Source organism: Cervus canadensis, chromosome 4 (genome assembly GCF_019320065.1).
Source record: "Cervus canadensis isolate Bull #8, Minnesota chromosome 4, ASM1932006v1, whole genome shotgun sequence".
NCBI classification, from domain to species: domain Eukaryota; kingdom Metazoa; phylum Chordata; class Mammalia; order Artiodactyla; family Cervidae; genus Cervus; species Cervus canadensis.
In genome coordinates, this window is record NC_057389.1 from 12,350,731 (window position 1) to 12,374,298 (window position 23,568).

Here is a 23,568-nt window from a genome sequence, read left to right on the forward strand (position 1 = left end):
GGGGCTGGATACCATGATCTTAAGATTTTTTAATATTTAGTTTTAAACCAGCTCTTTCACTTGCCTCCTTCACTCTCATCAAGAGGCCCTTTAGTACCTCTTCACTTTCTGCCATTAGAGTGGTATCATCCACATATCTGAGGTTGTTGATGTTTCTCCCACCTATCTTTATTCCAGCTTGTAACTCATCCAGCCCGGCATTTCTCATGATGTGCTCAGCATATTGATTAAACAAACGGTGACAGCAGACAACCCTGTCATACTCCTTTCTCAATCTGGAACCAGTCAATTGCTTCACACAGGGTTCTAACTGCTGCTTCTTGACCCGCATACAGATTTCTCAGGTAAGGTAAGATACTCTGGTATATCCCATCTCTTTAAGAACTTTTCAGTTTATTATGATCCACATGGTCAAAGGCTTTGGCATAGCCAATGAAACAGAGATAGATGTTTTTTCTGGAATTCCCTGGCTTTCTCTACGGTCCAGCAAAGGTTGGCCATTTGATCTCTGGTTCCTTTTCCTTTTCTAAATCCAGCTTGGACATCTGGAAGTTCTTGGTTTGCATAATGCTAAAGCCTAGCATGCAAGATTTTTAAGCATGACCTTACTAGCATGGGAGATGAGTGCAATTGCCCTGTGGTTTGAACATTCTTTAGTACTTATTACCCTTCTTGGAAACTGGCATAAGGATTGACCTTTTCCAGTCCTGTGGCCACCACTGGGTCATCCAGATTTGCTGACATATTGAATGCAACACCTTGATGGCATTATCCTTTAGGTTTTCAAATAGTTCTACTGGAAATCCATCACATCCACTAGCTTTATTAACAGCAGTGCTTCCTAAGGCCCACTTGACTTCTCTCTCCAGAATGTCTGGTTCCGGCTGGCTGATCACACCACTGTAGTAATGTGGTTCATTTAGATATTTTTTAGACAGCTCTTCCATGTATTCTTTACATCTCTTCTTGATCTCTTCAGCATCTACTAGGTCTCTACCATTACTGTCCTTTATTGTACCCATTTTTGGGCAAAATGTTCCCTTGATATCTCTAGTTTTTCTGAAGAGATCTCTAGTCCTTCCCCTTCTGTGGTTTTCTTCTAGTTTTATACACTGTTCATTGAAAAAGGCCTTCTTATCTCTCTGTCCTGCTCTTTGGAAATCTGCATGTAGTTGGATATAACTTTCCCTTTCTCCCTTGCTTTTTGCTTCTATTCTTTCTTTAGCTAGTGGAAGGCCTCCTCAGATAACGATTTTGTGTTCTTGTTTTTCTTTGGGATGGTTTTGTTCACTGCCTTCTGTAGAATATTATGGACCACTGTCCATATTTCTCAGGCACATTGCTTAACAGTTCTAATCCCTTGAATCTATTCATTACCTCCACTGCATATTCATAGGGGAATTGACTTAAGTCATATCTGTCTGGCCTAGTGGTTTTCCCAGTTACCTTTAGTTTTAGCCTGAATTTTAAGCAGTGAATTTCCAGATGTTCAAGCTGGATTTAGAAAAGGCAGAGGAACCAGAGATCAAATTGCCAACATCTGCTGGATCATCAAAAAAGCAAGAGAATTCCAGAAAAACATCTACTTCTGCTTTATTGACCATGCCAAAGCCTTTGACAGTGTGGAACACAACAAACTCTCGAAAATTCTGAAAGAGATGGGAATGCCAGACCACCTGACTTGCCTCTTGAGAAATCTGTATGCAGGTCAGGAAGCAGCAGTTAGAACTGGACATGGAACAACAGACTGGTTCCAAATAGGGAAAGGAGTAGGTCAAGGCTGTATATCGTCACCCTGATTATTTAACTTATATGCAGAGTACATCATGCAAAATGCTGGGCTGGATGAAGCACAAGCTGGAATCAAGATCGCCAGGAGAAATATCAACCTCAGATACGTAGATGACATCACTCTTACAGCAGAAAGCAAGGAAGAACTAGAGCCTCTCGATGAAAGTGAAAGAGGAGAGTGAAAAAGTTGGCTTTTAAGCCAACTCACCATTCAGAAAACAAAGATTATGGCATCCAGTCCCAGCACTTCATGGCAAATAGATGGGGAAACAGTGGAAACAGTGAGAGACTTTATTTTTGGGGGGTCCAAAATCACTGCATATGGTGACTGAAGCCATGAAATTAAAAGACACTTGCTCCTTGGAAGAAAAGCTACGACCAACCTAGGCAGCATATTAAAAAACAGAGACAGTGTTCGCTTCAGCAGCACATATACTAAAATTGGGATGATACAGAGAAGATTAGCATGGCCCCTGCACAAGAATGACACGCAAATTCATGAAGCGTTCCATATTTTTTTTGGACTCTGTGGGAGAAGGCGAGGGTGGGATGTTTAGAGAGAACAGCATCGAAACATGTATATTATCAAGGGTGAAACAGATCACCAGCCCAGGTTGGATGCATGAGACAAGTGCTCAGGGCTGGTGCACTGGGAAGACCCAGAGGGATTGGGTGGAGAGGGAGGTGGGAGGGGGGATCAGGATGGGGAATACATGTAAATCCATGGCTGATTCATGTCAATGTATGGCGAAAACCACTACAATATTGTAAAGTAATTAGCCTCCAACTAATAAAAATAAATGGGGAAAAAAAAAAGCAGAGACATAACTTTGCCAACAAAGGTCTGTCTAGTCAAAGCTATGGTTTTTCCAGTAGTCATGTATGGATGTGACAGTAGGACCATAAAGAAAGCTGAGTGCCAAAGAACTGATGCTTTTGAACTGTGGTGTTGGAGAAGACTCTTGAGAGTTCCTTGGACTAAAAGGAGATCAAACCAGTCCATCCAAAAGGAAATCAGTCCTGAATATTCATTGGAAGGACTGATGCTGATGCTGAAGCTGAAGCTCCAATACTTTGGCCACCTGATGTGAAGAACTGAATCACTGGAAAAGACTGATGCTGGAAAAGATTGAAGGCAGGAAGAGAAGGGACGACAGAGGATGGGATGGTTGGATGGCATCACTGACTCACTGGACATGAGTTTGAGCAAGCTCCAGGAGTTGGTGATGGACAGGGAGGCCTGGAGTTCTGCAGTCCATGGGATCGCAAAGAGTCAGACACAACTGAGTAACTTAACCACAGCAACAAGCTGACTTTATTCTGTCAAGTAAGCGATCTTCAGCTGAGGCTGCTTTTATTGCTCCAGATGACATCTCCCTCTAGTAAGGTGTGGGAAATGTTAACGCATTTCTTTGCCTCTAATGTTTGGAAGAAATTTACTGAGTGGATATCTGCCTCAAATAAAATTTAATTATAGCTAATTAAAATTTTCAAGAGATGATTTTCTGCCTAATATGCTAGATCTTTGGTTTTGTTTTAATCATTTAACAAATATTGGTCATATGAATTGTTTCTGAAGCCACGTACAAAAAGAATTCCATGATTTATTTGGATATTGAGGAGAATGTTAGTGATGGCAGAATGGGAAGGAGCAGGATACAGCATTGGATATTTGTGAGAACCCATATAGCACCAAATAAGTGTTATAAATGAAATAATTGAAACACAGCAGAGATCATGGAACATCATGGGAATACTCTGTCAGGACATGAATCAAGTAATCCCTACAAGGCATATAATGAATAGAGTAAAAGCAGTGACACTACATCTTCAGACACTAAGGGAGCTTTCATGACAACAGGAAACAAAAGGAAATGCAGTACTCCATAATAATTGTTCCCAGAAAGCCACTTTGGCACAAGCACAATGGGAATTATTTTTAAAAACTAACAGACTATGCATTAGAAAGCAATCGCATTGTGCAGGGTCAGTTAGAGTTCTGGAGACAGATATCTGCTCAATAAATTACTTCTGAACTTTGGAGGCAAAGAAATGAGTTAACATTTCTTCTACCCTTCCAGAGAGAGCTGTCATCTAAAATAAAAAATAGCCTTAGCTGAAGATAGTCTACCTGACAGAGGAAAGTCAGCTAAGAACTGTGAAATAAATGATAGAATTACAACTATAGGTACTTTGCAAGCCCTAATGAGATTACTGATTCCATCCAGTCTTATCAATAAGGATTAAGCAAATGGTTGTTGGTAACCCGGACATTCAGTGAGTTCTAGTCTAAAATAAAAATTTGATCACAAGCTGAGAAACATACCTTTACAATGGAAGGATCTGTCTTTTAAATCTCTCAACCCTATGGCCAAATTTTATCACCATTGGTGGGATTACCAGACATATCTGACTCCCAGTGTGATGCAACACAACCTATGAATTTAACTTTGGCAAAAATGTTTAAACTTAAACTTTATAAAGCCTTTACTTTTGACTTCTAGATTAGAGATTACTGCAGGTGAAGGAACAAGTAAAACACCACCTCAGGAAAGGAAACAAACAATATAAGACATTTTAAAAGACAACCGGGAAAACTTGCCCAAGTCATAATGTCACTGCAAAAAGCCCTGTGGAAAAACAAAAGTGACTCAAGGAGTCTAATAAGACATGTTTGGATTGAATCTTGTTTCAAATAGACCACTTATAAGCAGACAATAGGTATGAACTGACTATAAAGTGGCATTAATAAATCATTGATTTTGTTAGGTGTGATAATGTCATTTCTGGCTATGTAAGATGTTTCTCTTTTTAAAAAACTATATTGGAGTGTTAGGATGGAAGGTTATATTTACTTAACCTAAAGTACAACACCATAGGCAGTGTGATATGTATATGAATAAATTAGATTTAATCTACAAACTAGAAGCAGAATACATAAACCAGAGACAGTTAGCATTTTGATGACTACTCAAAAACCCTTCAAAAGTACCTGCTTCTAGCTTCAACTATCTTTATCTCTAGCCACCAAAGTATTTATTCATCGACATAATGGATTTTAGAAATTATCTAGTATTAGTGAGATGACTGTGTTCAATGTATACGTATTAGCTGGAAATATTTTCCTGGAAATATTGGTCCTGAATTCTGATGCTCTAATATTATTCCATCTGCCTTGAGTAAACCTCCCACACAAGTTGCTTGTCAGAGGCCTGGAAAGGGAGCTAGACTTCACTGGGAATACTGAGGACTGGGATGACTGTGTTGGTGTGTTCATGCTGACAAATGCTCGCTGACTTCAAAATTCAGTCTGAATGTTTCTTGATTTCTCACACTGTAAAATGTGTCACCTCATATCTAGGTTGAGGAAAAACACACTCATGGTCTTCATTGCCACCTAACAGTTGGAAGATGTTAACTACCTCACCACCCTGGGAACTGAATTGTGAAGGAGCAATGTAGCTTCTGTTGGCTGGAGACAGGCTGGGAAGGACAATGATCAAGAGTAATTTCAGGTGCTCACCCATGTAAACACTGGGCTGAGTGTGAAAGCGGGGGTCAACTCGACAGGGTCGTTCTCACTGTGAAAGGGAAAGCCGCGCAGTCGTGTCCGACTCTCTGACCCCATGGACTACACAGTCCATGGGATTCTCCAGGCCAGAATACAGGAGTGGGTAGCCTTTCCCTTCTCCAGGGGATCTTCCCAACCCAGGGATCGAACCCAGGTCTGCTGCATTGCAGGCGGATTCTTTACCAGCTGAGCCACCAGGCTCATTATGTAGAGACAAAACTTGAGACCATAAAACCAGCTTTTGTCTAACTTCAGTTAAAGGAATTTTCATAAAATGGCTCATTATTCTTTCATTTAGTCTTTATATATATATATAAAAGTAACATCTGGGTATCTATTTTCAATTCAAAATTTAGTGCTTAGTTTAACTCCAACTAGTTCAATTACCAATTCCTTGCCTTTTTATTTTTCCCATAAAGCATATCACATTTACATCAAATTATATTTATGCTAGTTTTTTGAAGTTAGTCATAAAACATATTTAACCTATAATTCCTACCAGAGTGAAGAAACAAAGGATGTTTTATAGAACTCCAGGTTCTAACTAATTAATGGAACATAAATCAATGCTTGCCATTTATACGCTAATTCTCAATAAGGCCAAGAAAAATTTCTCAGGTCTTTTATTCAAAAAGCATTCCTCTACTGAATCTTGTCAAGATAACTCTCAGCTTTGTGAAAGCATGGAAGGAAAAAGAAGCTGCTTACTATTACATCACTGAGGACTTGACACCTGCAGATTAAGCAACACAGTCTTATAAATCAAAGGCCAGATGTTAAACCTTTCTGGTCGACTGATGACTTGATTTAAGATTCCCTAGTCACAGTTTGCTAGAGCATTACACATTTCAGTGTTTTCTAGTATTAATCTTTTGTGCTTGATGTAGTTTATACAACTAAACAATATATATTTTAATTTAAGCAGATTAATGTGGTATTCAAATACAGATTTTTTTTTTTTTGGCTCTATTTTATGTAATAGCTCTACTCCTGAAAAAGTCTCCAAAAATCAAGTATTCATGGAGTTTATATTTTAATTTCACCAGGAATTCTTACTTAAAATGATAGCATCAGAGGACTTCCCTAGGGGTCCAGTGATTAAGGATCCAGCTTGCAATGCAAGGGATGAAAGTTCACTTCCTGGCTGGGGAACTAAGGTCTCATATGCCACAGAGCAAGTAAGCCTGTGCACCACAAGTAGAGAGTCCATGAGCCGCAACGAAGACCCAGTGAAGCTAAACAAATAAACATTTTTTAATTTAAAAATAATAGCATCAAAATACACAAATAAAAAAAATTATCTTACAAGAAAATTTATTTATGACTAAATTGTACATGATTTTAGAGATTAAATTTATGTTTGAATATATTTCAAGTGCCCTGAGCATGCTCAGTAGCTTCAGTCAAGTTCACCTCTTTGCAATCTTATAGACTGTATAGGATTCTCCAGGCAAGAATGCTGAGGTAGGTTGCCTTGCCCTCCTCCAGGGGATCTTTCTGACCCAGGGGTCAAACCCGGGTCTCCTGCATTGGAAGGGGGATTCTTTACCGCTGAGCCACTGGGGAAGGCCTCGAGTGGCCGTGAAATTTCTAATTAAGGTAACAGATAGCTTTTAAAGTTCATTATTCCAGCTAAAATGCAGGAATTTAAGTTAATTTATATTTTTTTACATCTGGGCTTATGAGTAAAGTTACAAATTAACAATCGTTTATTTCTCCTTATGACATTTACAGTCAGGGTTAATAAGGCTGGCTAAAGGAAGGTTGATATATTTCCTCCAGGCCAATAACATTGCCGTTCTTGTTGCTTCCACCAGTGAAGATTGGTGCTTTAAGATGCAATCATGTCCTTGAGCTTTTCTCTCCAGAGCTAAGAAGGGGCAGGTGTGGCTCACAGGCCATTCAATTATTTCTATTTTGTTAAAAGGTCTTTTATCCCCACAAAGAGTAAATCTTAGTCACTAACATTTGCAGAAATATTTAAGGAAAATTAATAAGCTTCATGAAGCAGTATTTCAAGAAATACAGAAAAGTCTTCTAAGATCACCAGCTTGAAGGTAGATAAAAAACTATTCAACTTGAATCTTCTTTAGACTCTTCCTTTTTCTATTTTAATCTACTTCCAGGAAACTGCTTCCTTTTGGCAGTTGATAATATTAACTGCACTGTTGACTAAATTGCCCTGAGGAAGAGCATCGTGTATCTAACTGGTTTGTAATCTTCAAGAACCCCAAGATCTCACTTGAATAAAAAGTTCTCCCAGGAGGACATTTCTCCTTCTCCTGACTGAGTCCTGCCTGCATGCAAATATCAAAGAATTTGTGTTTTGAATAAGTTCTAAACACAACTTTCCCTTTTTTATTCTTAATAGATAATTGTTTTTGACAAGAGTTACATGTTCATTGTGTTCCTCAGCCCCCCGTATCAGTTCAGTATTCTGTTTTCTCTGAAGATTTTTATTTTTCTATAGAACAGTCAAGCCTCAAAGGGTCCAAACATTTCATTTACTTTTGGGGTACATTTGTTTTTTTTTTTTTTTTGGCCACACAGCATGTAGGACCTTAGTTTCCCATCTAGGACCTGAATCTGCACCTCTTGCCTTGGAAACTCAGAGTCTCAACCACTGAACCACCAGGGAAGCTGGGGTGCACTTGTGTATACTTGTGTGTGCACATATGCACACTATCTTCAAAGTAGATTGGAGAAGACAGGCTTATTTACTCTTTTTATCCTATTTTTAATCATAAAATTCACATATTTATCAGGAAAGCAGATAAAAAACATCCATTATTCCATCATCCAAAGATAACAGTAATATAATTGCATTGAATATCTTCCCCATATAGTTTACGGATATGTATACATTTTTTTTAAATGTCTCAGTAGGGGCCACAGGACAGGAAAAGGTCAGTTTTCATTCCAATCCCAAAGGAAGGCAATGCCAAAGAATGCTCAAACCACCACACAATTGCACTCATCTTGCACACTAGCAAAGTAATGCTCAAAATTCTCCAAGCCAGACTTCAACAGTATGTGAATGGAGAACTTCTAGGTATTCAAGCTGGATTTAGAAAAGGCAGAGGAACCAGAGATCGAATTGCTAACATCTGCTGGATCATCGAAAAAGCAAGAGAGTTCCAGAAAAATACCTACTTCTGCTTTATTGACTATGCCAAAAGCTTTGACTATGTGGACCACAACAAACTGTGGAAAATTCTTCAAGAGATGGAAATACCAGACCACCTTACCTGCCTCCTGAGAAATCTGTACGCAGGTCAAGAAGAACAGTTAAAACTGGACATGCAACAACAGACTGGTTCCAAATTATGAAAGGATTACATCACGGTTGTATATTATCACCCTGCTTATTTAAATTATATGCAAAAATCATGCGAGATACTGGGCTGGATGAAGCACAAGCTGGAATCAAGATTGCCAGGAGAAATATCAATAACCTCAGATATGCAGATGACACCAACCTTAAGGCAGAAAGCAAAGAGGAACTAAGGAGTCTCTTGATGAAAGTGAAAGAGGAGAGTGAAAGCTGGCTTAAAATTCAACATTCAGAAAACGAAGATCATGGCTTCTGGTCCCATCACTTCATGGGAAATAGATGGGGAAACAGTGGAAACAGTGACAAACTTTATTTTCTTGGGCTCCAAAATCAGTGCAGATGGTGACTGCAGCCATGAAATTAAAAGACACTTGCTTCTTGAAAGAAAAGCTATGACCAATCTAGACAGCATATTAAAAAACAGATACATTACTTTGCCAACAAAGGTCCATCTAGTCAAAGGTATGGTTTTTCCAGTAGTCATGTATGAATGTGAGAGTTGGACTGTGAAGAAAGCTGAGTGCCAAAGAATTGATGCTTTTGAACTGGGGTGTTGGAGAAGATTCTTGAAAGTCCCTTGGACTGCAAGGAGATCCAACCAGTCCATCCTAAAGCAGATCAGTCCTCGGTGCTCATTGGAAGCACTGATGCTGAAGCTGAAACTCCAATACTTTGGCTACCTCATGCAAAGAGCTGACTCATTGGAAAAGACCCTGATGCTGGGATGACGACCGAGGATGAGATGGCGGGATGGCATCACCGACTCGATGGACATGTGTTTGAGTAAACTCCGGGAGTTTATGATGAACTGGGAGGCCTGGCATGCCGCGATTCATGGGGTCACAAAGAGTCGGACACGACTGAGCGACTGAACTGAACTGAACTGAACTGAAAGAAGCTGTACACCATTCATCTTATGCCTTTCTTTAGAGATAAAGCAACAGAAAAAATCCATAATGACAATAAACATATTGATCTTCTTATTCATTTTTATATATCAAAGCAATTTTCATCAAATGCCTACTATTAGCTTCTTATGTGCTGGGGAAAATGAACAATGAGTTCTTAGACCAGTTGCATTACAGAAAAGTCAGTCAAATAATGTTTATCTGTGTGTTGAGTACTATGACAGAGATAGGTCTCAGTGTTACAGGAGCACAGAAAAGGAGCACCTAAGTCAAAACGAGGATCGCCTGTTAAGTGACACTAGACTTCTGCAGGACAAGAGGGAAGGATATTGCAGGACAAGAAAGAACATGAGTAAAAGCACTGTCAAGAAACATCCAGGTAGTATTTCATAAACCAGCCCCATCTTAAGAACTAGTAGGGATTCCTATATTCTACCCCTGGAGATTCCAATTCAATAGGGCCAGGCCAAAACCCAGCATGTTTAACAGGGCCCCCAAATTTTCTTACATGCAGGCAAAGTTACAAAATAATTCAAGTCCCTCCAAAAGGAAGCTTGATTGTTTTATAGTAGACACATAAGGAACTGGCCATCAAGCAAGGCTTAGAAAGTGGGCAGAGACAGGATGTGAGGGATAGACTTTGAAGTCTGTCCTAAAAGATAAAAGGACTAAATCCAAACTTACAGATTAGATTAGCATTTTAGAAAAACCACTCTGAAAAAAATGGAGTATGATTTGGAAGGAAACTGGTTTTGAGGAGTTGATGTAGCAATCTAAGTGAGAAACTATGAAGACCCTAACCTAAAGTGTGGTTACAAGTGAGGGAGAGAGGAGGACCAGAAATATCCAGGAATTAAATGCCACAGGGTTTCGTGAGTGATTGGTGACTGATGAGTAAGTGTTCGGTGTCAAAGTGACCTGGGAAGACTCGCAGGAAGTGGACTGGGAGACTGATTAGAGATAAGCCGTTCACCGAAACAGTATATCTGGAGCAAAGAAGAAGGTTCTCTCTTGCTGTTGTTGTGCTTACTCACTGAGTCATGGTCGATTCTTCATGACCTCACGGACTGTAGCCTGCCAGGCTCCTCTGTCCATGGGATTTTTCAGGCAAGAGTACTGGAGTGGCTTCCCTTTTCCTTCTCCAGGGGATCTTCCTGGCCCAGGGATCGAAACCACGGTTCCTGTCTCCTGCATTGCAGGCGGATTCTTTACCCTCTGAGCCATCAGAGAAGAGTCTCTTTTAGATATGCTTAATTTTATTGGATAATTCAAGTGCGGGATTCAGTATAAGGCTCAAGAAAAACTTTGGCCCCACCATGCGGCATGCAGGATCTTAGTTGCCCAATGAGGGATTGAAACTGTGCCCCCTGAAGTGAGAGTGTGGAGTCTTAACTGCTGGACTGCCAGGGAAGTCCCTCGAGAGAAACTTTCAACATGTGCTGTGGTTTAGAAGAGTGACAGCAGAGAAAGCTGGAGCCACATACCTGAGAAGAGAATATCCGCAGGGCCACCAGGAAGCCAACCTTTAATGGTAAAAAAAAAAAAAAAAAAAGGAATCTACAATGGAGACTAAACAGAGTTTCAATATATTTTTTCTTTTAGTGGAGAGAATACCGTCACAGAGATCAGAGAGAGACAAGAACTTGTGCAGGAGGAAATGTTCATCCCTGTCAAGTGCTACAGAGAAATCAAGCAAGATAAGGGCAAACAACATGCAGTGAACTGTACTATGTGGAAGTCAGAGGTGGAAATATCAAGAATGTCTCCCCTATACATGCTTCTTATGGGCCGGGCCAGTCAAGCGATTCCTTCTTAGAAGCTGAATCTTGAGTGGTGATACACAAGGGAAGGTCAGTTGAACCTACATCTGCAAATATATGTGACCATGAAGGTCTACCATTCCATTTTCTCTGATGCTGAACTTTCTGCCCTCAGGAAGCTTGATTGTTTAGCATTTTCTTCTAGGCTCTGAGTTACACCAATATTTTTCCAATGAATTCTACTTTTTCAGTAAGTTACTTTGAGTTGATTTCCTTTGCTTTCGGTTAAAAACCCCAAACTGGTACAGCAGAGTTGCTTTTTGTTCTGTTTTTGAGGGGATAAAGCACTGTGCTCTCTGCTTTCTAAGGTAAGAGAGAAGAGGGGAGATGACTGATGTAACGAACTCATTGTGCAGGCAGAAGGGGATGGAATCCAGGCTGTAGGTTAAAAATGAACTTTTACTTGGGCAGCTCTTCCATCAGGAAGGGGAGGTACAGATGCCAAGTAGCTTATAAGAGAGAGGGAGATACGGTCCTTACTTTGTGTCCTTGGCTTTTCTCAGGGAAATGGCAGAATTGTCATCGGCTGAGTCCGAGAAAGCCTGGTGGCAAAAAGAGGGATTTAAGAGGAGAGAGAAGATTTAGAATAACCACTGTCAGTTGACTAGACATATTCACTATCAGTGAGGACCCAGCCTCAGTCAGAAAGCAGCAATATGTAGTGACATCAATGGTCACAGCTGTCTAATGCTTCTCCAGGAACTCTCAGCTGCTCAGTCTAAGGGCCGGAGAAAGAGGATGGCTGCATAAGAGGTGAAAGTGACACTGAAAGCATGATTTAAGTGGTGGACACCAGTGTCCGGGGCTGGACAGGGGAAAATGGGAAGACAGAAGGGGCTGATTGATTAGGAGAAAATGGAAGACTCAAAGCACTGGGGGTCACCAGGTCAAAGAGCAAGCACAGTTCAAGAAAGAACAGGAAAGCTAGCAGAAGCAAACAGTGGAGAGAAGCAGATGTCTTGCTTAAACATGAAGCCTGAATCTGAATCCCTCTACAGAGGAGGATTTGTGTTTATCCATCTTCTGTCATATCATTCTTTCTTAGGATTCCTGATCTTTGTGTGACTTTCGCCCACAAGCTGGATGACCACTTGGTGGGGCTCTTGCAGAGACAATGTCAGCCTGTTGGTTGAAAATGAAGATCCTCTGAAAACCGGAAATGCTATGAAATTATGCAGTTTAGCTTATTCTAGCACTTCAGTGGTAAGTATTGGGAAGTACTTTTTTCCTCACTTTTTGAGTTACCTAGTCCCTGTTGCATCCAACAGAAAAACAGCTGACTTCTGGTACACTGAAATTTTGGGAAATTCTTTGATCTTAACTAAACAATTACTATTCCCTTTATTACCAGCCTAACTCTAACTTTTTCTTTCAGTAGAAATCATCTTTAAGAGAGGATGAGAAAAAGGGACTATAGGAATTCCCTAGTGAACCAGTGGTTAGGACTCCATGCTTTCACTGCCAAGCACCCAGATTGAATCACTACTTGAGATCCCTCTAGCAGAGTTTTGTGTGGTTTTTTTTTTTAAAGGAAAAAAGAAACAAAACCATAGTTAGGACATAGTTCTTTTAGTCTTAGTCTAATACTGTCTTTACTACTTCACTTCAAAAGCTTAAAAAAAAAATTCTTTCTATTGCCTAGTGCCACCCTTCCCTACTGCTGACTATGAAACAATGATCTGTTGCATAAATTACCACCTACCTTTTATTCTATAGCAGCCATGTGTTAAAACTGAAAGGCCAGTAATTACCAGTAAAGAGAGTGGCATTATCGGCTGTGGCTTCCTGTTCAGTTTTACTTTGAAAAAGTTTTAGCAGGTGAGCTTACTTGAATATTGTGTACCATAGACCACTTATTCTCCTGTCCTTGGCACAGTCCCCCAAAATATGCCTTATCTCTGCAGGAGGAAAATGGCTGAATTGTAACTGGCAAGATGATTCAAACCACAAAATTTTATTACCTAGGGTTCATGATTTCATCTTGGTTTATGACCAACAATGCATACTTTCTACTGAAGTGTGAGCAAAGACAATGTAGACTAATAACTTTGCAGCAAGATACTTGTGTACTCCTTACAATTCTACCCAGTGGTTGAAATCATTATACTAAAAAGCCACTTTAGGTAAGCTGTCAATGTAGGTATGCTTCCTACACCAGGTCAAAAGCTGCATGAAAGACTCCTTGTGATCTCTTCCAGTTCTGAGAGTTTATGCTCAAAATACCAACTTAAATTACAATGTCTGTCCACACTCCAAGGGCAAAGCTTGCTCCAGGCCTATAGTCCAGCCTTGATACCTTAAGAAAGATGTGACAGAATATAACACAACAAAAATAAAGTAGGCCACATACCTGAATGGGTTGTAAGGGTAGAGAAAAACAAATTGATTAATACCATATTGAGGGTTATTATTGCATCACCTAAAAATAGATTCAAATTATAGTATCTCATTGTCTTAGATTTCTATTCAACTCCACAAAAACTAAAGATACCTTGTAATTAAAAGAAAAAGAAATTTATTACAGAGGCTTTAAAATTTGAATTATGTCATCGAACTGAACTGGAAACAACTGTCAGTCTTCCTAATGTCCAAGATAGAGAATTTGCCAACTCTCAAAACTTTTTTTCATGCCACATAATTATCAAAATGTTTTCCTTTAATCAGTATCCCAAATTATTTCCTGGGTGTACAGAGCATTTTGTTCTGTTCTGTTCTGCTACTAGACAGGACTAAGTAATAGCTTCACCTTCCCTGTTTTATTTTCTTTCCACAAGGAGAAGAGAGCCTATGAGCAAAAAATGAGCAAAAGGACAAAGTGAAAATAATTAGTGGAGGGAAACGGCACAGTTGAGGGAGAGGATGGTGAGAAAGAGGAGGAAGAGGTGTGTTCAATGGAGCAGAGGAATCACCATCACATTCTCTAAACCCTTCTCACTTTCTGTAACCCTCAGGGGTTACAGTTTGGAAGGCCCTGCTCTGGTAGCAGAAATAGAGGAGAAACTGGGGCTGCAGGGGTATATCAAAGGCACAATCAAGCCTCATAGAGTGACATCAAAGTAGAAGAGGGTGTGTTTTTGTTTGGGGTTAAGAAGGAAGGTCTGGACAGGTCAGCGCCTAAGAAAGATGCTAACTTCTAATTAAAACACTTGGGGAAAAAAAAAGAAAGAAACAGGTATGGGACTTCCCTGGTGGTCCAGTGGTTAAGACCATGCTCCTGACAGGGAGCAGAGGTATGATGCCTGGCTGGACAAGACCCTGCATGCTGCATGGCATGGCAAAAAAAAAAAAAAAAGAGAAATCAAAACAAAACCAAAAAAACCCAGGTATGAGTGCTCTGAAGTTTCTGAACTTATTTTATGAGTTTATATTAATGCAATCACATATTTCCATGAAATTTCTTTGAGGGGAATTTTATTTCAGTTTTTTTTTTTTTTTTTTTTTGTAACTTTGGGATCAGGGACAGTGATCTAGAGACCAGGGATGGAAGGACTGAGGAGAATAAAATGGGAAGAAAGAAAATCAGTACACGGAATGCTCTCAGGTTGGACATGACCAAAGGCAACTAGGACAAGAGCCACTGGGACCTCTAAAGAGCCTCAGAACTGTGAATCCAAGGGATAGAGTCCACGGGGTCGCAAAGAGTCAGACACAACTGAGCAACTGAACACACAGGTAGATAAATAGGTGAGGGAGGAAAAGCCATAGCAAAATGACAACAGTGAGTGAATCTGAGTGAAATAAACAGATGGTCTTCACAGTATTGTTGTAACTTTTCTCTAAGTTTAAAACTATTTCAAAAAAAAAAAACTTAAAAATATTAAGATCTAGGTCAAATGAAACTGCATACACAGTTCAACAGACCTGAGTTGTAGTCCAAGTCACTGATGCTTGTTAACTCTTAAGTTTTCTCATCTGGAAACTTGTAGAATTTTTGTAAGAACTAAATAAGGTAATACATGCAAAAGAGATTTGAAGCATTTACAATAACACACATTTGGGGAGCATTGTTAGAAATGAGAGTCTGACATTTGCAAAGCAGCTTACTAGATGGGGTGTATGATCAGGCATCATCTGAGCATTAACAGACATATCCAGACAAATGGAAGAATGAGTGAGATAAAATGAAAGAAAGGGGGCATTTTTGGTTATTTTCAGCTACCAATGCCCTATCCCAAATTGGTTCTCTTCAACGGTCTTTATTATTTACTACATATTAGATAATACACATATTACAAGAATTGAAAGGATACACATTTTGTATCCTCAGGGAACTGAGTCTATCATGGTGAAAGTCACTCAGTCGTGTCCAACTCTTTGTGACCCCATGGCCTGTAGCCTGCCAGGCTCCTCTGTCCACGGGACTTTCCAGGCAAGAATACTGGAGTAGGCTGTCATTTTCTTCTCCAGGGGATCTTCCTGACCCAGGGATTGAACCTGGGTCTTCTGCATTCCAGACAGATTCTTTACCATCTGAGCCACCAGGGAAGCCAGAGTCTATCATAGGATAAACTAAAAAAAATTAAAATCTGTAACATGATGTATTGAGAAGCAACTACAGAAACAAATAAGAAACCAGTAAATCTGAGGTTTAGGAGAGTTTCTGGCAGGAAATAATTATTTGAACTGAGACTAGAAGAATGAGCTGATCACTTAAACCTGAAAAAAGAGCATTTGAGATGAAGAGAATGTTTGAAGAAGGTATTAAAGTACTTGATTTGCTCAGTCTCTTGGCAATTTTTTGCCTCCTCTGTGACAGCTCTCTCACATAACTTCCTTGCATGCATGATGCCAAGAGAATTCCCTCTATTTTAATTTCTTTTCTGTTACTATCTTTGAAATTTTAAAGTATAATAAAATAGTGGGTGGCCTACCACAATATGAGGAATGAATGAAACCTGCTGGTAAAAGGTTTAGGGCTAATTAATTCTCTTAAATCTGATACTGGATCCCAAGAAGGTCATGGAATTGCTTAAAATAAAGAAGCTTAACATCTACATATCATGCCGTTCTCTTCTTTAGAGTTTGGGTTATCTCATAGAGCATTTTGGTTAATGGTGCAGGTGAGTCTAATTACCAAATCATACTGAAGCTCTCAGAAATGATGTCAGTGAATACACATACTGTGGAAAAGGAAAGAAGCAAGACTCTTCATAAAGCCACAAATAACTATTTTGGGTATCCATAAGATGCCTTGGTTGGTACAGAAAACAGTAAGATATATCCCGATTTAGAATGTAAGTGAAAGACACCTCTGTGGTTAATCATTTCACTTGCAACAAGGGAGCAGAAGCCCCCAGCACACACATCCCACTGGAGTTACAGACAGGTAGAAGGAGAGTTTCAGTTTCAATTTTGCTCTCTCTTTCTCTGAAATGATTATAGCTTCTGCTTTTGAACAAACAGTAACAGTTTCTGATCCCCATTTTACTGCCATTGAAGACCAAAGTGAGAACTTGTTTTTGACACAGGAAATGCTGGTGAAACTCCTAGCTCAGTCAGCACTTTCTAAGCAAATTTCTGCACATTTCTTCCACTCTTGTGCTTTGCGGTCTTGCCCTGTCCAAGATACTCACTAGAATCTGGAAGCTAAAATAATCCAGACTCCAGGTACTACTGACTTTTTTTTTTAAGAGGTACAAAGATTTAAATGAAGCAATGTCGGAAAACTGTTCTAGTCACCTTAGGAGAAAATTACATACTCTAAAATCATCGACTTAGAAGGCATTGCTAGAACCCTGCTCCAAGTCTGCATTGTCTTGACTTACAGGGCAGAGTAAGTTAAGATGGGTATTCTGGGCCTTTTGTTTTGGAAAGTCAACATCACGCAACTTAAAATCGCTTTAGCTCTGTCATCTTTGGCTGCCGATTTATGCCCAAAGAAGTCAGCTTTATACTTTTTTAAATTAATTACACACACAGATTCTTCCCTTCCTTCTGCTCTCTTCACCAAAGTAACCCATATGAATAAGGTCTCTCTCCACTCAGTTCGTTTAGTCTATCTCTGGCTGTTGTGAAATATTCTAGCCCCACCCCCAAGTTACCTTTGATGTGCAGTTTAAATGTACTTTACCTATAATGAAACTGAGAGCAGCCGGCAGGCAACGGAGGCAGGAAGAAAAGATTTCTCAGATTGTGGAATTCTAAGGTTCCAATTGCAAGATGGATTCTGAAATCCTTAGAGGAGTTCAGAAATTCTCTAGAGGTAGCTTTGTTAACTCACCGCCACTGTATCTCCAATTGCTTTCTCTCCCTTGGGGTGCAACGCTCTAATTAACAATATTTAACTTAAATAGTCCCACAGCACCGCAGTTTTGTACGTCTTTCCCAGGTGAGCCAGATGGACTGAGGAGGCTCCCAGGAACTACCGCTTTTAGTTTGCACAGCCTTCCAAGCTCCTTGCCAAGATGCTCTCCCACAGTCCCACTCCTCTACAACAAATTCTCTCTTTTAGTTGATACTTTAAAATATATTCATTTAAGCTTTATGCCTTCAGCCTAATGTTTTAATTTCTGCTAAAATGAAAATGCTTTCTGCCATACTATTAATTATACTCTAATGGATGATTCTAAAAAACAATTTTGATACACAGAGGAATGCTTCAGGCTGAGAGTCAATTAACCATTATTGATCACTCTGAGAATTAACATTTATTGCTCACTTACTATGTTATAAGCTCTGGACAGAGTACTTTTTTAAAGGCACTTTTGGTTGCAAGCAAGCATACTCAGTCATGTCTGACTCTTTGTGACCCTATGGACTGTAGTCTGCCAGACTCCTCTGACCATGCAGTTTTCCAGACAAGAATACTGGAGTGGGTTGCCATTTTATTTCCCAAGGGATCTATTCCACCCAGGGATTGAACCCACATCTCCTGCATCTCCTTCACTGGTAGGTGGATTCTTTTACCACTGAGCCACTTGGGAAGCCCAATTTTTGGTATGTACTTATTTTAAGTCACAGTAACTCTGCCAAGTAGCCATTCTTATCTTTGTTTCTCAGAAGGGAAAACTGAGATTCAGAAGGTAGGAAAGATTTTCACTACCTGTAAGTGGTAGCCAGCATCTAACTTCATCTCTGCCTGTCAGATGCCAAAGCTGAGGCCACCGTTGTGCTGAGATCCAGAATAGGATGTGCACATTCTTATCTTGAATGGTAGCAGGAAGAGAGTGGATGGATAAGGACCAGAGATCTGGGGGAAGACTAGTTTGGGGCTGTGTTGAAGGAAAAGAATTAAAAAAAGAGAGAGTGAGAGAAGCGAAACATGAGGAGATATTGTTCTAAGTCTTGGTACAGGAGGGAAGAGGCAAAAGCCTCAAAGAGCTCAGGCAAGAGCAGAGACAGCAAGTCAGTGACTTGTAGGTCAAGGACAGGCTGCAAATTGGTGGCCCATTCAAAGTTGACCTGCTCAGTGAAGTGAAAGTGAAGTCATTTAGTCATGTCTGACTCTTTGTGACCCCATGGACTGTAGCCTACCAGGCTCCTCATGGGCTTTTCCAGGCAACAGTACTGGAGTGGGTTGCCATTTCCTTCTCCAGGGCATCTTCCCGACCCAGCAATAGAACCTGGATCTCCCGCATTGTAGGCAGATGCTTTACCATCTGAGCCACCAGAAATTTTAAAAATTTCCCTCTTTTTGGTTATTTTTTAAAATAAATGATCACATGCACATGAAATAATCTTCAAAAAAATAACAAAAGATGCAAGTGAAAAGTAAGCAGTAGCCTTCCTGATTCTGTTGCCAACCACTCAGGCCCCCATCACAGAAAAAAGTCATGCTTCTAGTTTTGTTATATTCTTCCACAGATGATCTTTAAATATATTTACTATACTACATACATAGGTGTTATATATCTTCTTTAAGATAAAATACATACTTGTTATTTGAAAAATATAAAGACGAATGGTAGCATAGAATATAAACTGTTTATTCTGCACCGTGCTTTTCTTAACAATACACGTCAAGTTAGTATGTATAGGCTGCCTTATTTACCCTTATGACTATATAGCACTGCATTGTATTCATGTAGCATAAGTTATTTAAATGGGACCCTTTTGAAGGACATTTAGGATGTCTCCAGTATTTTACTACTAAATAAGTGCTGCAATGAATATCCTTATGCACATATCACTTTGCAAATATGCAAGTATACTTGCACGGCAAATTCCTAGAAGCAGACTTACTGAGTCAAAGTATATATGCATTTATATACAACTTTGACAGACAATGCCAAAAGATCTCCACAGGAACATTCTCAAACTCACATTTCCATCAACAGTACATGAGAGCATCTATTTCCCGATCTCATGCCGTCCCACACCTTAGCCAATCTGTAGTAGAATATGCAGTCTCTATAGCTTGTATTTGAATAGCCAACAATTTTAAATGCAGGGTATTTCACAAGGGGAAAATAAGCATGACTTCCAAGTTCTCTTAAAAAATCTAAAATTTGGCAACTTTGGACCAACATTTCCACATGGTTAACATCTGAATGGTGACCAGTCTCCTCAGATAGAACATGTGTGTTCGGTATTGTGTCAATCCACCCCCAATGTCCCTCTATATTTTTTACTGACCCTGAAGCCAAGAGTCAGTTACCATTTATCGACTTTTACTAGAGCCCCATTTACTAGTTTATATTTCCTTCCTGGTTTTAGATATTTGAGTTTTCAACTGGTCAAGAGAGAGATTATTAACAAAAGAGAAAACAATTGAAGTAAAAAGTATAGTAAATAAGACAGCCAGAATAGTAGGTAAACACAGAATAAAAATATGTTAACATAGTTCATGGACAACAAATATTAGGCTCTTCTGAATGATCACCCATCTTCCTAGAATTTTATTATCAGGCTAGTTGTATAAACTAAATCCAGCACTGAATAACTTTATGCCGGTGGCACAAGCATCCCAGAGTAACTTCGAAAACCTTGGTGTTAGCCCTGATGTGGGTCTAATCTTGTAACAAACCATGGTTCTTGTTTTCTAGAATGCAAATGTCTTCTATACGTCCAGGTGCAGGAAGTATTACATTGCTTTATTTTCCTAAATCAAATTAAATTTGGAGTCACATGCATACTGACAAGGAAGTAAAATCAGCAGACATTAGTTATCATGAGGAGGCAGCAGAGCTTATCAGACCTGCCCTGATAACTTGGAGAAGCACTCTGGTCTGGGTTCTGTCATTGTCTAAACCTGTGACGTCCACCTAAAGACCAATAGCCCACTCCCTGCATGGCAATTATGGGCACAAGAACTTTCAGAAAGTTCTAACTCAGACCTTTAGAAACAAAATGTTGGCTTCCCCTCCCTTGTTTGGAGAAAGGAGATGCCTTATTCTTTCCTTTTTGACTTGCAGTGGAAGAAAACATCTCCTTGGCTTGATTTTCTGAATAATTTATCTGATGCTTAAGAGGAAAGTTCTGCAGTTTCTGCAATTTAAAAGGAGGTGAGATCTTCTTTTGATTAGAACCACATAACAGATCAGGTTCTAGATCAACCACAACAATCTAAAGAATATTTAAATTGCCATAGATGGACCTATTAAGAAGCCTCTGCAGTCTCTTGGGCCCTTTTATCTACACAACTATTTATGGAAGTATATACATCTAGCCTGGAGAAGGAAATGGCAACCCACTCCAGTGTTCCTGCCTGGAGAATCCCAGGGACAGAGGAACCTGGTGGGCTGCCGCCCATGGGGTTGCACAGTGTTGGACGCGACTGAAGTGACTTAGCAGCAGCAGCAGCAGCATACATCTAGCCTAGATCTGAATCTCACCATCTTGGGGTTTTTTACATGGGCATTCATTTTCTGAAGGCTGATCTGTCATTTAATCCAGTCTCTTTATGATCTTGAAATGATTCGTTTGGAATAAAAAAGTTAGATTTACTATCCGCAAAGGCTTCAGTTAAAAGGAAGGGTGGGAAGGAGGCAGTGACCGTTAGATTAAGGTTCAATTAAAACTTGAAGCCGATATGAGTCAGAAAACATCACTCACAGCGATTTTCCTTCTTTCCTCTGACAGACTGACAAGTACATATCTGAATAAGTCTCCCTTTCTTAAAAAAATAATGTTATCAATTTATTGTTGGCTGTGCTGGGGACTCATCACTGCGCGTGCTTTTCTCTCCTTGAAACAAGTGAGGGCTACTGTCTAGCCGTGGGCTGTTTTCTCACTGCTGTGGCTTTTCTCGTTGCAGAGCACAGGCTCTAGGGCCCATGGGCTGTTGCACATGAGTATTTGAAGCTCCAGGTCTCTAGAGCACAAGCTAAATAGTTGAGGGGTACGGGCTTAACTGGTTTGGGGCTGTGGGATCCTCCCAGATCAGGGATTGAACCCGTGTCTCCTTCATTGGCAGGCAGATTCTTTACCACAAAGCCAGCAGGGAAGTTTGAGTCTCCTTTTTTTTGTAATAAAATTACTACAGAGAAATAACTCCCATGGCAAAGAATAGGGACATATATGGCAGTTTCCTCCTTTTAAGATTTCAGCAATTGACTACAGTTGAATATTTTGCTCATTGACTATTTGTTCCAACATTTTGTGACATTTCTAATAAACAATCTGAAATTTTTGAGACCAAAAGGGAAGAATATATTTCCTTCCAATGCCTAAAAATTATGCAATATTATATTTAAGCTAGTTTTTGTTATAAGATTTGTTGGCTTTTGAAAGTCAACTTGCTGTGACTGCTTCAGAGATAAGTGTACAAAGTTGGAATCTTGATTGTTTACATCTCATGTTGGAGAACAGTTAAGCCTCTATAAAAATTTGACTCTGTACTTTGCCCACTTGAGTGTGATCTTGCATCCAGAATTCAAACTCTGAGAATACAATTAAGTTGGATTTACAGTGACAGCATTTTCAACAAGGTATTTACCATTTTGATGAGAGAATTTTTGCACTGATTTAAAGCAAAACCAGCTATAGATAAATAATTTTTACAGAGTGAAGTTTTCCAGAAATAAAGTTGCTCTTAAATGAGAATGATGTCATAATAAAGCCGTATATCAAGGACAATTGCCCAACATGTGGCCTGTGAAAATTAAACTCATTTTAGGTTTTATGTGATGAGTCACCATGGTTATAGTCACTGGACAGTGTCAACAGCACAAATTTTGAATAGATTTCCAGTTCATAGAAATTCTTGGCAGCTTTTATACATAAAAACATTGTAGATTTCTTCATGTCCCACTTGTTCTGTTTTGTTTTGCATGGATCCAGCGCAGAGCTTCTCCAGAGCTCTCCTGGGAAGAACAGAGCTCCCCTCCACATCCCATGGTGCTCTTTCCTCTGTTCTTTCTTAGTCCATCTGACACCATTTGCCTTCTACCTCCTATTATTCCTCATGTCTTACCTACTTAAGAGTGATGCTATGGTTTCATCACCAAAACAAATAAACAAATAAAACCTGAAGAGCAAAGACAGCTTTCCTGGCATTTCAGTGGAAGCTTGGCAGGGGAGTGAAGGAGGTACATGAGTTCAGTCCCCCTTTCTGAGCCTGTTCAGTGGCTTTTCATCACCTATTTACCTATTTAAAAAAATTTTATTTCCTCTGTCTAGTGTTCATGGCCTAGCAGATCTCTTCAAGCTTACCGCTGTTGTTATTCAGTCACTAAGTCATGTCTGACTCTTTGTGGCCCCATGGACTGCAGCATGCCAGGTTACTCTGGCCTCCACTATCTCCCGCAGCTTGCTCAAATTCATGTCCGTTGAGTCGGTGATGCCGTCCAACCATCTCATCCTCTGCCAGCCCCTGCTCCTCCCACCTTCAATCTTTCCCAGCATCAGGGTCTCTTCCAGAGAGTCAGCTCTTCGCATCAGGTGGACAAAGTATTAGAGCTTCAGCATCAGCATCAGTCCTTCCAATGAATATTCAGGACTGATTTCCTTTAGGATGGACTGGTTTGATTTCTTGCTGTTCAAGAGACTCTCAAGAGTCTTCTTCAGCACTGCAGTTCAAAGGCATCAATTCTTCAGTGCTCAGCCTTCTTTATGGTCCAACTCTCACATCTGTACATGGCTACTGGAAAGACGATAGCTGTGATGGACCTATACAGACCTTGGTTAGCAAAGTCATATCTTTGTTTTTGAACATGCTGCCTAGGTTTGTCATAGCTTTCCTTCCAAGGAACAAACATCTGTTAC

At 39.8% G+C, this 23,568-nt stretch overlaps 1 non-coding gene across 1 annotated transcript; it reads left to right on the forward strand.

Annotated features, from left to right (window-relative positions):
* The first annotated feature begins 2,202 nt into the window (after window positions 1–2,202).
* On the forward strand, window positions 2,203–2,309 carry LOC122441072. Its single transcript, XR_006269216.1, has one exon. It is a non-coding gene; the product is annotated as a U6 spliceosomal RNA (small nuclear RNA).
* The last annotated feature ends 21,259 nt before the right edge of the window (window positions 2,310–23,568 follow it).